The sequence below is a fragment of the Phacochoerus africanus genome, chromosome 16 (assembly GCF_016906955.1).
Source record: "Phacochoerus africanus isolate WHEZ1 chromosome 16, ROS_Pafr_v1, whole genome shotgun sequence".
NCBI lineage: Eukaryota > Metazoa > Chordata > Mammalia > Artiodactyla > Suidae > Phacochoerus > Phacochoerus africanus.
In genome coordinates, this window is record NC_062559.1 from 15,963,247 (window position 1) to 15,976,405 (window position 13,159).

Consider the following 13,159-nt stretch of genomic DNA (forward strand, 5'->3'; position numbering starts at 1 on the left):
TCCGCCTGAAACAGCACCAGCTTAAACTGGTTTTACCTCCTTAAATAGGTCGTTGATTAATCAAACCTTGAGTTATTTTTCAAACACAGCATAGGTACAGGATGGGAACCCATGTGTCCAGGATGTCCGGAAACCGAATCTTCAGTCTGCAGAATTTAAAAACTAGAAAGGTTGCCACCAGAGCCCGTAACTAAGTGAGAAGTCCTTCAATGAGGAAAAGCTGGCTTCCAGCAGCACGAGCAGCTTACACGGATGAATTCAAGGCGAGCCAATCAGCTGCCAAGTCTTATCCTGACCGCTGGAGCCAGGAGACAGGTTTGAGCCTTGCGTCCTTCCGGTCAACCTGGCAATAAAACTTCTTCTTTCCTCAGAAGTCAGAGCCATCGCATTGGCTTCTATGCACTTCGGGCAGGCAGTGAGCTCTTGATCCGTAAGAATTGTTTGGATAAATATATTTTATTTATCAGTTTATTTATCAATGGACATTTGGGTTGTTTTCCACTTTTGGCTATTGTAAATTTTTTTTCCGTTCTTTCTTTTTAGGGCCACACCTGCAGCATATGGAAGTTCCCAGGCTAGGGTTGGATCAGAGCAGCATCTGCAACCTATGTTGCAGCTTTCAGCAACTCCAGATCCTTAACCCACTGAGCAAGGCCAGGAATTGAATCCACACCCTCATGGACACTATGTCCAGTTATTAACCCACTGAGCCACAGTGGGAACTCCTTGGCTATTGCAATTTTGTGTAGTGGTATGCTTTCCTGGCCTCCCTTAGTGGGTTAGGGATCAGGTGTTGCCTTAAGCGGCGGTGTAGGCTGCAGATGCAGCTCAGATCCCATGTTGCTGTGGTTGTGGTGTAAGCCGGCAGCTATAGCTCCGTCTGACCCCTAGCCTGGGAATCTTCATATGCCACAGGTTCCGCCCTAAAAAGACAAAAGAGAAGAAAAAGCAAAAAGACACCAAGGCAGAGCAGGCTAAGAAACTTGCCCAAGGCCACACGTTCTAGGTCTGTTGATTCTTGGGTATATGTTCTTAATATTCACAGGTTTATAGATGCTTACTCTGTTGTTCATGGAAGTGGAAATAGAACAAGCTGTATTCCAGCCTTTTACATATAAATTACAAATAGGTACCTACTTCAAGATATTATGTTAACTAGCCTACCTCTACTTCTGTTTGCAAAGAGTAGATAACAGAGTTAAATAAAATTTCTGCCTTTAATTTTTACTGACCTAAGGCCAAGAGCTATCTAGAAGGCTGATATATTGATAATATCTTCCATGTACAAACATGCATAAAGCATGGAGAGTCCTTATCTCATCTTCTGCTAAATATCTATTCTCAACATTCCCAGTCCTGGAAAGGAGACTATTAATCCTTTCTCCTATCTTGCCACCTCCATCACTCTCTGCAAATTGGTGCATAAGAGATAGTGAATGCAAATGGCAGTTCAGAACCAGAAATGATCTCTGCAGGTAATCCTTATGCAGAAAGCTGTCCATCCTCCAAAGTCATTGGATAGACTGCTTATCTACTGGAAGGTCCCATTTCTACTTAAGAAAAAAAGTTTCCTAAGAAGTGTGGCTCTCCTAGGTGCTTCCCCCTAACCCCCGGACTGGGCCAAGAAAAGCTCAGAGCATGGAATTTTTTTAAATGGATAGACTAGGAAGCATCTGTAATCTAAAGGCAGCGATGGGCTCTTGAAGCCCTCCTGAGATGGCAATGACTTCTTTCTTAAGAGGAACCTGTAAGGATTCCCATCCTGCTGTGAAACTGACAGTGTGAGCCATACTCCAATGCTTCTCCGTCCCTGAGGGCTCAATATTCCCTCCCAAGCTTCCTTACTGCTGGTTGAGTTGGGTTTGGAGAACATAGGGTTTCCATGACTACCAGGTCTCAGTCTTTAAGGCAGCAACTGGAGGAAGAAGAGACTGTAGAATTCTGCTGTCAAATCTTTACAGGGAAGAACTGGCTTTGGGGGCCCAGGTCATTCATTCATTCATCATCCAGCATGAATGACTTGTCCTGAAAAGTCACATATAATTAGTTGATTGGTTAGAAGGGTAATGATAACAATTTCTTAAGTTTCAACTGCAAGTCAGTCATTTAGCAGTATTCTGGTTTGAGGTGAGAGCTGTTAATCTAGTCACATGCTTCCTAAATTTCTTGCTGTTGAGGGAGTTCCGTAGCAACTGGGACTAGTATCCATGAGGACTTGGGTTTGATCCCTGGCCTCCCTCAGTGGATTAAGGATCTGGTGTTGCTGTGAGCTGTGGTGTTGGTTGCAGAAAAGGTTCAGATCTGGCATTGGTATGGCTGTGGTGTAGGATGGCAGCTGCAGCTCCGATTTGACTCCTAGCCTGGGAAATTCCATATGCCACAGGTGCAGCCCTAAAAGACCAAAAAAAAGTTCTTGCTGTTAATCCATCAGCATCTATCGCATCCAATTATTCATTAGACTAAATATTAGAAGATCTCCTCGCAGGGTATGGCCCATCCCATGGTAGACTGGAGGCACCATCCTCTTATCAAGAGCTTGGAGAATTTTCATTTGTCTGATCCTCTCGCATAAAGACCCAGTAGTTGTGGAGTTTTCCAGTAGGGAACTGATAATTCTGCGTAGCGGATGAACTTCGTCTCTCAGATGGAGTGTGACACAGATGCTCTCCCTTGATGCATTTTATCCCCTCAGCCAGCACTTTCCACACATTAGATCGCATCCTCTGAATAACGTGCATCTAGTGTCCAAACCAATGCGTGCAACTTGACCGATGTAGGTTTAAATGCTACAGTGCATTACAACGTGCTGCATGTCACCCCAGGTTGTGTTCACCTCCATCATGGCTTAGGCTGATGGGCTGCAACCTAACAGGATGTGGCAAGCTGGGTGATGTATAATGCAGGGTTACGTGTTCTGCCTGCAAAGCAGCGTGTTGTCGGTGGGAGCAGCACATCACAACAGAAAGCCCTGCTCTCCACTGATGCTGGGTCTGTCAGTGGACTGAGGGGGAGCTGGCTCACTGGGGTAATGGGCTTGCTCAACACCTTAGAAACCACGGCTCAGTTTGAAGTTTCATTTTACCCAGTTTGATCAGCAAATGCTTTCAGTAATCGAAGCCTGTCAGCCTCAACAAAGAACCACCTCAGGAGAGGGATGAGCCTGGAATTTCATGTCTGTGGTTAGAGACTAGGCTTGCTGGAGATCTTGGCCTTGGCTTCCACTTGTGAGGGCAGTTTCCCACATAGCCTCTGAGGTGTTGGTCAGATTTGCATTTCACTCTGAATATGATCAAGTCACTGATATCCAAGTGTTGACTGGAGGCTACTGTTAGCCTAGAGTTCTCCATTTTGTAAACTGGGAAAAGGCCCTGTCTTTTCGATCAGGTACCTAATGATGGGCTGCATGTTCTAGCAATAGCCACTTGCTACCCAGAGTGACCCTCAGTTCTTGGTCACTTGATAAGATCTCTAGCCAGTTCGTCGCAGAAGACTTCCTCTCAGGTTATCCCTGTGTCTTGCCCATTGGCATTGCCTCCAGGCAGGGCCACCTTCAGAGAAAACCTACCTGGAGATGAAGTTGCAGGTTGTGTAGAACGCTGGTTCCCTGAGGGCAGGACCAAAGCATGACAATATATATCCTCAACAATTATGTCCATAGAGAGAAAGTTCTGGCCTCTCACTGAATGCAAGATACCAAATCATGGTTAATAAATGAAGTATTGATGTTTATAAATAATTGGCTTTCCCAATTATAAAAGTAATGTTCATTAAAGAAAAATAGGAAAATACAAAAAGTGCAACATAGAAAATTAAAGTCATCCGTAAGCCTACTATTCAGAGATAATAATTATCAATGTTTTGCTATATTTTCTTCCAACTTTTGTTATAGACATACAAATGCATTAAACATTTCTTGAATTTATATATATAAAATACATCTTGTGGAGTTCCCACTGTGGTGCAATGGGATTGGCAGCATCTCTGCAACACCAGGACGCAAGTTCAGTACCTGGCCCTTCAGGATCTGGTGATAATGCTGCAGCTGCAGCGTAGGTTGTAACTTCTGCTCAGATCTGATCCCTGGCCCAGGAACTCCCTATGTCGTAGAGTGGCCACAAAAGAAAAAAAAAAATCAAAATACATATTGTTATGTATAACTGTATAATTATTATGTTGTGTGTCATAATAATATGTATTATTATATATGTGTATATATATAATTGTGTTTCCTTCTCTTTTCCACTTAATATAATGTTATTAACATGTCCCCATAATTTACTTTGGATAAATTCTAGCATAGGAATCACTAGATAAGAAGGACATTTGTAAGTCATGTATATGTAATTCAAATTACAAGAATATTGTCTGGCTTTAAAATCTTAATAATCTGGAGTTCCCGTCGTGGCGCAGTGGTTAATGAATCCGACTAGAAACCATGAGGTTGTGGGTTGGGTCCCTGGCCTTGCTCAGTGGGTTAAGGATCCGGCGTTGCCGTGAGCTGTGGTGTAGGTTGCAGACGCGGCTCGGATCCCGTGTTGCTGTGGCTCTGGCGTAGGCTGGTGGCTGCAGCTCCAATTCGACCCCTAGCCTGGGAACCTCCATGTGCCGCGGGAGCGGCCCAAGAAATAGCAACAACAACAACAACAACAACAACAACAAAAGACAAAATCTTAATAATCTCTCAGGGCAGTGAATAACCATCTATCACCCGCCCCTGAGAAGATCCCAGGTTCATTCCTGGAAGCAGCCCACAGTGGCTGGAGGCTGTTCTCATCTCATCCGCTGAGTCGCCAAAACAAGAAATACATCCACCCCAAGGCTGTTTCCACTTTGATGAGATGAACCTAATGACTACCCCAGGATTCCTGAGATGTTGCTTGGAGGTTTGCAGACCCCCAGTTTAGGCTCCCAGACCTCCTCACCCTTCTTTCCCACCATTCTTGTCTTTCTCCGGAAGCCTGTCTTTTCATACACTCAGATCTGCGGACTGGGGAGGCGGTTCCGGCTCGGGGAGGGTCCCGGGGAGGAGTGAGGGCTGAACAACAGGGGGACCATGTTACAGAAGCCCAGGCTCTGCTTCCTTTCCTAAAGTCTTCCTCAATTCCCGAAGACCTCCCAGGAGACGTAGGGAATAAAACATAGACATTTTACATTAAACTCGTCCAAGGCAGTCACCACTGGCCACGTGTGGCTATTTAAATGAAACAAAGGAAGATGGAATACAAGAAAATATTCAGTTCCTCAGTCTCACTAGGCACTTTTCAAGTGCTCAATGGCATATATATATACACACACACAGTATATATTATATATGCTATTGAGTGTATATATGTATACATAGTATATACTTTTCAAGTGCTCAATAGCATATATATACTCATAGTATGTGTGTGTGTGTATATATATAATATATGTAATATATAATATACATACGTGTGTGTGTGTGTATGTATGTATAAAACATTTCCATGATCCCAGAAAGACTTATGGACAGCGCTGCTCTAATCAGTTCTGAGATAGCGGAGGGTAAATGCATATCCCTGGGATTCTGGAGCCTCTGCCAGAACTTCATCAGGGGAGAAATTTCTGTAAAGGCTCTCATTTTCTTTTCTTTTTTTTTGTCTTTTTGCTATTTCTTGGGCCACTCCCATGGCATATGGAGGTTCCCAGGCTAGGGGTCTAATCGGAGCTGTGGCCACCGGCCTACACCAGAGCCACAGCAACGCAGGATCCGAGCCGCGTCTGCAACCTACACCACAGCTCACGGCAACGCCGGATCGTTAACCCACTGAGCAAGCGCAGGGATCGAACCCGTAACCTCATGGTTCCTAGTCAGATTCATTAACCACTGCGCCACGACAGGAACTCCTCTCATTTTCTTTTAAAAGCGCATGTGAATTTTTCACTCTGTAATATAAAGCATACTTTATATTTGCTTTAATGTGAAAAAATGATTTTAAACACCAAACATCGAATGCAATTGACAAATCACAAAGGCCTTCGCTGTATCCTGTGGTTTTGCATATGGCTGCTGGAGGAACATAAGCTTTTTTTTTCCCTGATTGCTGATATTTTTATTTTCTTAAAATTAAAAAAAAAAATTATCCAGTTTTTAAAGGCTACTTCCCATTTAGAGTTATTACAAAATATTGGCCTGTGTTGTGCAATGCTATCTTGAGCCTGTCTTACACATAATAGTTTGTCCCTCTAACTCCCCAACCCCTGTTTTGCACACCCCTCCACTGGTTCTTTATATCTGTGAGTCTGCTTCTTTTTTGTTGTCTTCACTAGTTTGCTGTATTTTTGATATTTCACATATAACTGATATCATTCAGCATTTGTCTTCCTCTCTCTGACTTATTTCACTTAGTGTAATGCCTGGCAGGGCCCAGCTTTGGGGACACTGAAGGTGTGGCTCTCCTCTGCCTATCACCAGTGGTGAGCCTTCCCGCCTTCCAGAAGAGAAGGGGCTATTCCAACAAAATGATTCATAATTAGGCCTGAGAGTGACACCTGCTCACACTTCCGCCCATACCCAGTGAGATACTGTGACCCACAGGGGACAGGTAGGGTTGATGCAGAGGTCTTTTACTTTTTCTTTTTCCTTTTTTTTTTTTCTTTCCTGCTTTTTAGGGCTGCACCTGCGGCATATGGAAGTTCCCAGGCGAGGGGCTGAATCAGAGCTGCAGCCGCTGACCTAAGCCACAGCCACAACAACACAGGATCCAAGCTGCCTCTGAGACCCACACAACAGCTCATGGCAACTCTGGATCCTTAACATACTGAGTGAGGCCAGGAATCAAACCCACATCCTCGTGGATATTAGTTGGGTTCGTTACTGCTAAGCCCCAATGGGAACTGAACTCCTTCGTTGTTGTTCACCTTTGTTAAACTATGCTGGGACCACCTGGCCAGCTGAGTAGAGGCAAATTGAATTCGATTGACCAGATAACAGATATAATCATTAGCCTTCTGTCCTGGATGCTGTTCTCAGAGAGATCACCTCAAGCCTTGGGCTATGATTTGGTTGTTCTAGACCAGGCATTTTCTAAATCATGTGGAGAGGTTATGTGAATTCCCTGATAAAAAGAGGCTTGTGTAATTACATTGCATGTGGTCCTTTTATAACAACATTTATTGAGCACCTACTATGTTTGGGGGCATAGTAGCAAACAATGGAAATACCAGGCAAGTGATGATCAATTTCTAGAATCCTAAGATTAGGGGCAACCTCCAAAGGATATATAATCCACACCCAAGCCCTAAGTGGCTTTAGTTGGAAGCAACAGACTGACCCCACTTCCAGTGCAGGAGATCAGGTCCTTTGTTAACATTTTGGTCCATGTTTTTTTTCTAAGGTAGTACTTTCATCTAGCAAAGGCCATTTAATGATTGCCAACGAAGAAGATGTTCAGAATAATAGGAAGAAATTTTGTGCAGAGCATGGAGGGGGACTGTGTTGGGATTTGTGACTTCTCTGCAATTCTAAAGGCTTTGAGGGAATTAGATCAAATATCTGTGTAATCTCCTGTTTTAGAATCTAAAACAACAGATTTTTGCGTTGCTCAAATTCCTCATTCTGCAGTTGAGGTTTATTTCTTCTTTGTGCTCAGAAGGAATGGTAAAGGCGATTTTCCAACCTTGAAAAAAAAAAATCATTAAAAACGTCTCCAAGTTTTAAAAGTCTTAATTCATGCGTTATGCAGATTTACCGCCCAGACTTAATCATCTCTTTTCACTCACCATCCCCCCAGGTGCTATTTTTCCAACTGGAACCACTCCTATTTGTTTCTGGATCTCCTCCAATTTACCCATGCCCACTCTTGGTTAAATATGCTGCACAGAATAAGGTCCCAGCCAGTGGCACAGAGTTGGATTCAACCAAAACTACCCCAAGGCCATCCAATTGCAACTGGCCCATTGGTTTTTCCTCTAACCTGCAGCCTAACACCTGTTTTGCTGTTACTGGCACCCCTGATGAAACCCTTCTATTAAGATTCTTTTAGCAGTCAGCCGTTGCAAATATATCATATATAGGAAATGTTATTGCAAATATTTGTTTCAATTAATTAGCTATGGCCTGATGAGGAAGCCTGACTGCATTTTTCTATTGTAACCATGTGGTAGCCTTAGCCCCAGGGTGATGCACAGCCCAGCAACACTCCTTAACGATCCTCTTAATTACACAGTTGGGGTAACCATTCTGTCTAAAAAATCTGCTTCATAATTACAAAATCACCAGCCCAGCCAGCCATGTTGACTCATCAATCGCTTGCATTCCACTGTGTCCTTAAATTGTGCTCTGTCTTCTCTCCAAACAATAGGGAAGCTTTGGAAGCTGGTGCAGGTGGGGTGCAGCTGCTCCGGTAATAAATGTCTCTGCCTCTCTCTGCCCAGGGCTGCTCCACCGCTGGGCTTCTTCCTTTACCTCCTGCCATTTTTTCCTTGGCGATAGCCTCAAAACACAAAGGAAATCATCCCTTTCTTTCGACTCCATCTACAAAAAGCGAGTCGCGGTAATTTAGCATAAGCCCGAGAAAGTAATTATGGCCTCTCGGGTTGACTGGCTTGGTTCCTTGGATGCTGAAGCCGTTGTTGAAATTGCCTCTTCACTTGTTCCCATTTACTAACCAGGCTTGTGTCATCGAGTCCGAAATCAATGTGCGTCCCTCTGTTATTCTGGGTATTGCCCTGAATCACGATGATCTGTGGACGTGTTGGTCTCCTCCGCTGTGCTAGGAGTTGTGGGATGTAGCACCTAGGGCAGCGACTGCCCCATAGCGCAGGCTTCGTGCATCTTTGTGGTTAAGTGTTGGCAAATGACAAACCCGGCAAGTTCTTCGTTTCTCTATGTCACCTTGTTTCACTTTGAAAACACCTATTGGTAAGCTTATCTTGACTACATGCATCTTCAGGGTCTGGTTAGTGGAGCTCCTTTTTTTTTTTTTCTTTTTAGGACTGCACCATGGCATATGGAGGTTCCCAGGCTAGGGGTCCAATTGGAGCTATAGCTGCCAGCCTGTACCACAGCCATAGCAACCCCAGATCCAAGCCTTGTCTGCGACCTACACGGCAACGCCTGATCCTTAACCCACTGAGCGAGGCCAGGAATCGAACCCGCAACCTCATGGATCCTAGTCAGATTCATTTCCACTGAGCCACGACGGGAACTCCTGGAGCTCCTTTTGGATGTCACAGAACTACTGTTCGGCTGTGTAATGAGAATTCCTGGCATTTTGGATATTTCTCTTATTTCATCCAGAATATCATCACATCCCTCAAACTGCAAAATTTTTGCTTGTCCGAGTGCCCTTTGGGAGCTGGTGGCCCCAAGAGCCATGGCATGGGGGATTCTGAGGACTTGAGCCCCAGTCACCCCCTCTTCCTATGGAAACCCTGCCCTCTAGAGCAGTGGAGATTGGCTGGGAGCTTTTCTTCATGTTGAGTGTGACATGTTTGAATCAAAAGGGAAGGCTTAGAGCAACAGGAACCCTCATACACTGCTGGTGGGAATGCAAAGTGATACAGTCTTTGGAAGAGAGTTTGGCAGTTTCTCTTTGGAAGAGAGTTTGGCAGTTTCTTGCAAAGCTACACATAGTCTTTTCATACGATCCAGGAATCGCGCTCCTGGGTATTTACTCAATTGACTTGAAACTTCACAAAAGCCAGCACAGAAATGTTTAGAACAGCTTTATTCATAATAGTAAGAAACCGGAAGGAACTAAGACGTCTGTCAATAGATAAGCGGATAAACCGTGGTACATCCATATTATGGGGTATTAATGGTAAAGAGAAATAAGCTATCAAGCTGCCAAAATACATGAAGGACCTTAAAGTTCCTGAGTGAAAGAAGTGAGTCTAGAATGCCATATGTCGTATGATTTCCATTTCCTATCATTCTGGAAAAGGCTGAATTATACAGCCAGTAAAAGGATCAGTAATTTCTAGGGTCTCAGGCAAAAGAAGGATGGGAGGGATGAATAGAGGAAGCACAGGGGATGTTTAAGGCAGTAAAATTGTTCTATATGATGCTATAGCAGTTACATAACATTAGGCATTTGTCAAAACCCATAGTCCTGTATAGCACAGAAAGTGAACCTTAATGTATGTAAATTTTAAAAAACCATTTAGGGGGTTGAAGGGCCCCAGGAAGGAATGCAGATTATGGCAAGAGAATCTATTTCAGTGAAATAATCTCACTGAAGGGGGCAGGGGAAATGGTGCTGACCTAAGTAGATTTGGAAATTGGAGGAGTCTACAAGACTCAGGAAGAAAGAGCCTTGAAGAAAGAAAGAAACAATACACTGAAGCACTGTTTTCTCTGACATAATAAGAAATACGTATTTGGTTTCAGTCCCAGTTCCTGGCACAGAATTCCTAAAACTCTTGGAATTTCCTGAGCAATAGAGTGAGACGGATGTCTCCTATTATTCGAAATAAGCCCCTTCTCGACTTTCCATCATGGCTCAGTGGTTAACGAACCTGACTGGCATCCATGAGGATGCAGGTTCAATCCTTGTCCTCGCTCAGTGGGTTGAGGATCTGGCATTGCCATGAGCTGTGGTGTAGTTCGCAGATGTGGCTCAGATCCTGCATTGCTGTGGCCCTGGCGTAGGCTGGTGGCTACAGCTCCAATTGGACCCCTAGCCTGGGAACCTCCATATGCCACAGGTGCTGCCCTAAAAAGATAGAAAGATACACACACACACACACACACACAAACCTTTTGACTATGTCTGAGTTTATGCTCTGAAGTGATTCTTGGAGGATGGGGGCTGATTGCCAGAGGAACCAGCCCTGTGATTAGAGAGCCGTAACTTTGAGCTCTATCTGCTCCCGTGCTCCACCAGCCGCTGTCCTTCCAGAGAAGGAAGAGGGGCTAAAGATGGAGTTAATCACCAATGGTCAGTGATCTAATCAACCCTGCCTCTATCATGGAAGCTTTGTCAAAACCCTAAACCAATGGAGTTAACAGAGCTTCCAGGCTGGTGAACAAATGGAAGTGCTGGAAGGCTGGCACACCCAGAGAGGGCATCAAAGCTCCACAGTAGTTCCCTCTGCCTTGCCCTGTGTATCTCTCCCCTTTGGATGTTCCTGAGTTGTATCCTTTATAATAAATTCGTAAAGTAAGTACAGTGTTCCTATGAGTTCTGAACCCATTAAGGCAAATTATGGAACTCGGGGAGAGAGTTATGGGAACCTCCTATGTGTAGCCAAATCAGACAGGCGTGCCACTGACCTGCAGACCTACCTTATACAGGCCCTTATGGGGCCTGTCTTATACGACTGAATCATTTGCCTGCTGGGTCTTCACCACCTGGTGTTAGAATTGCTTAATACGGAGGAAAACTCCACACATGTGGCATCAGAAATCCTCCATGGGTAGAAGAAATAGTATTTCTTTTAGCATGAAATACACGAGATAAGCCCAGAGCATCTTGTAGAGCCAGAAAGTAAGGAAATGCACGCAAAGAAACCAAAACCAAAACCATTGGCGGGGATGTGTCAAAGGGATGCAGAAGCCAAATGAAAAGCTCCCCATGGCCCACGTTGGGACAATTTGAGCAACAAGATAGATAAAGCAGTACTGGGTTATAGCCCAATGTCGAAAATAAGTATCTTTGAATTAATGCTGATATAATAAATGATTGAATAAAGTAAATGGGGGAGAAAAGAGACGTCTCCCATGCAAAAGAATTCCAAATAATTTATGTACTACTTCACCTTCAGATAATTCCCCTATTTTTAGGTGTCCCACTGGGTAACTTCCTTCCAAAGAGAACAGTATGGAAAGGGGGGAAAATAACTTTCCAGTGCAGAAAACTAGCAAAAACACGACCTCAGCCAGGTGATCAAGGTCAGCATAATAATCGTCAATCACGTTGATAGTAGGTGCTCCTGATATGTTGTGATAAAAATGGTACTTACTTCTGTGGTTTTCCTCCCCATAACCTATAACCTTAGTCTCATCATGAGAAAAACATCCAATTCCAATAGAGTGACAGCCTACAAATACCTGACCCAAACTCCTCGAAAATGTCAAGGTCCTCAAACGCAGAGACAGTTTGAGAAACTACCACAGCTCGAAAGAGCCTAAGGAAACACGATGACCGAATGTAATGTGATATCCTGGATGGGATTCTGGGTCAGAAAAAGGCATTAGAGAAAAACTAAGGAAATCTGAGAAAAACAACAGCCTTTTTTTGGTTTGTTTTTTGTTTTTTTTGTTAGGGCCACAGATGCAGCATATGGAAGTTCCCAGGCTACAGGTCGTGTTGGAGCTGCAGCTGCTGCCCTCCTCCACAGCCACAGCAGTGCCAGATCTGAGCCACATCTGCAACCTGTGCTGCAGCTTGTGGCAATGTCAGATCCTTAACCCACCAAGCGAGGCCAGGGATCGAACCAACACCCTCATGGATACTAGTCGGTTTCATTGCAGCTGAGCCATGACAGGAACCCCCTGGACTTTAGATAATAGTATGTATGTATCAGTATTAGTTCATTAATCCCGAGAGATGTACCATAATAATTTAAGGAGTTAATAATGGATAAACTGGGTGCAGGGTGTACAGAAACTCTGTATTACCTTTTCCACTTTTCTCTAACTCTGAAACGGTGCCAAAAAATAGTCTATTCAAAAAGGAGGAACACTGGCGTTCCCTGGTGGCTTAGTGGTTAGGAATCAGGCATTGTCACTGCCCTGGCTTATTACTGCTGGAGCACAGTTTTGATCCCGGGCCCAGGAAATTTGGCACAGCCTCAAAAAATTTTTTGTAAATTTTTAAATGAAAAGAGGTTGCCAAGGAGGGGGTGGGAGGGAGTGGGATGGACTGGGAGTGTGGGCTTAGTAGACGCAAACTGTTGCATTTGGAGTGGATAAGCAACGAAGTCCTGGTATCCAGCACAGGGAACCCTATCCAATCACATGGGATAGAACATGACGGAAGGGAATATGAAGAAAAGAATGGATATGTATGTATGTAGGGTCACTTTGCTGTACAGCAGAAATCGACAGAACATTATAAATTAACTGTAATAAAAATTTTAAGTAGACAGATAAATAAATAAAAAGGGGGAACAGGCTCTATGGTCATCAGGGCTACCATGCTACTGTCCTGGTCCCTTTCTCATGCCGTCTGCCCCCCCATATTCCCTCATC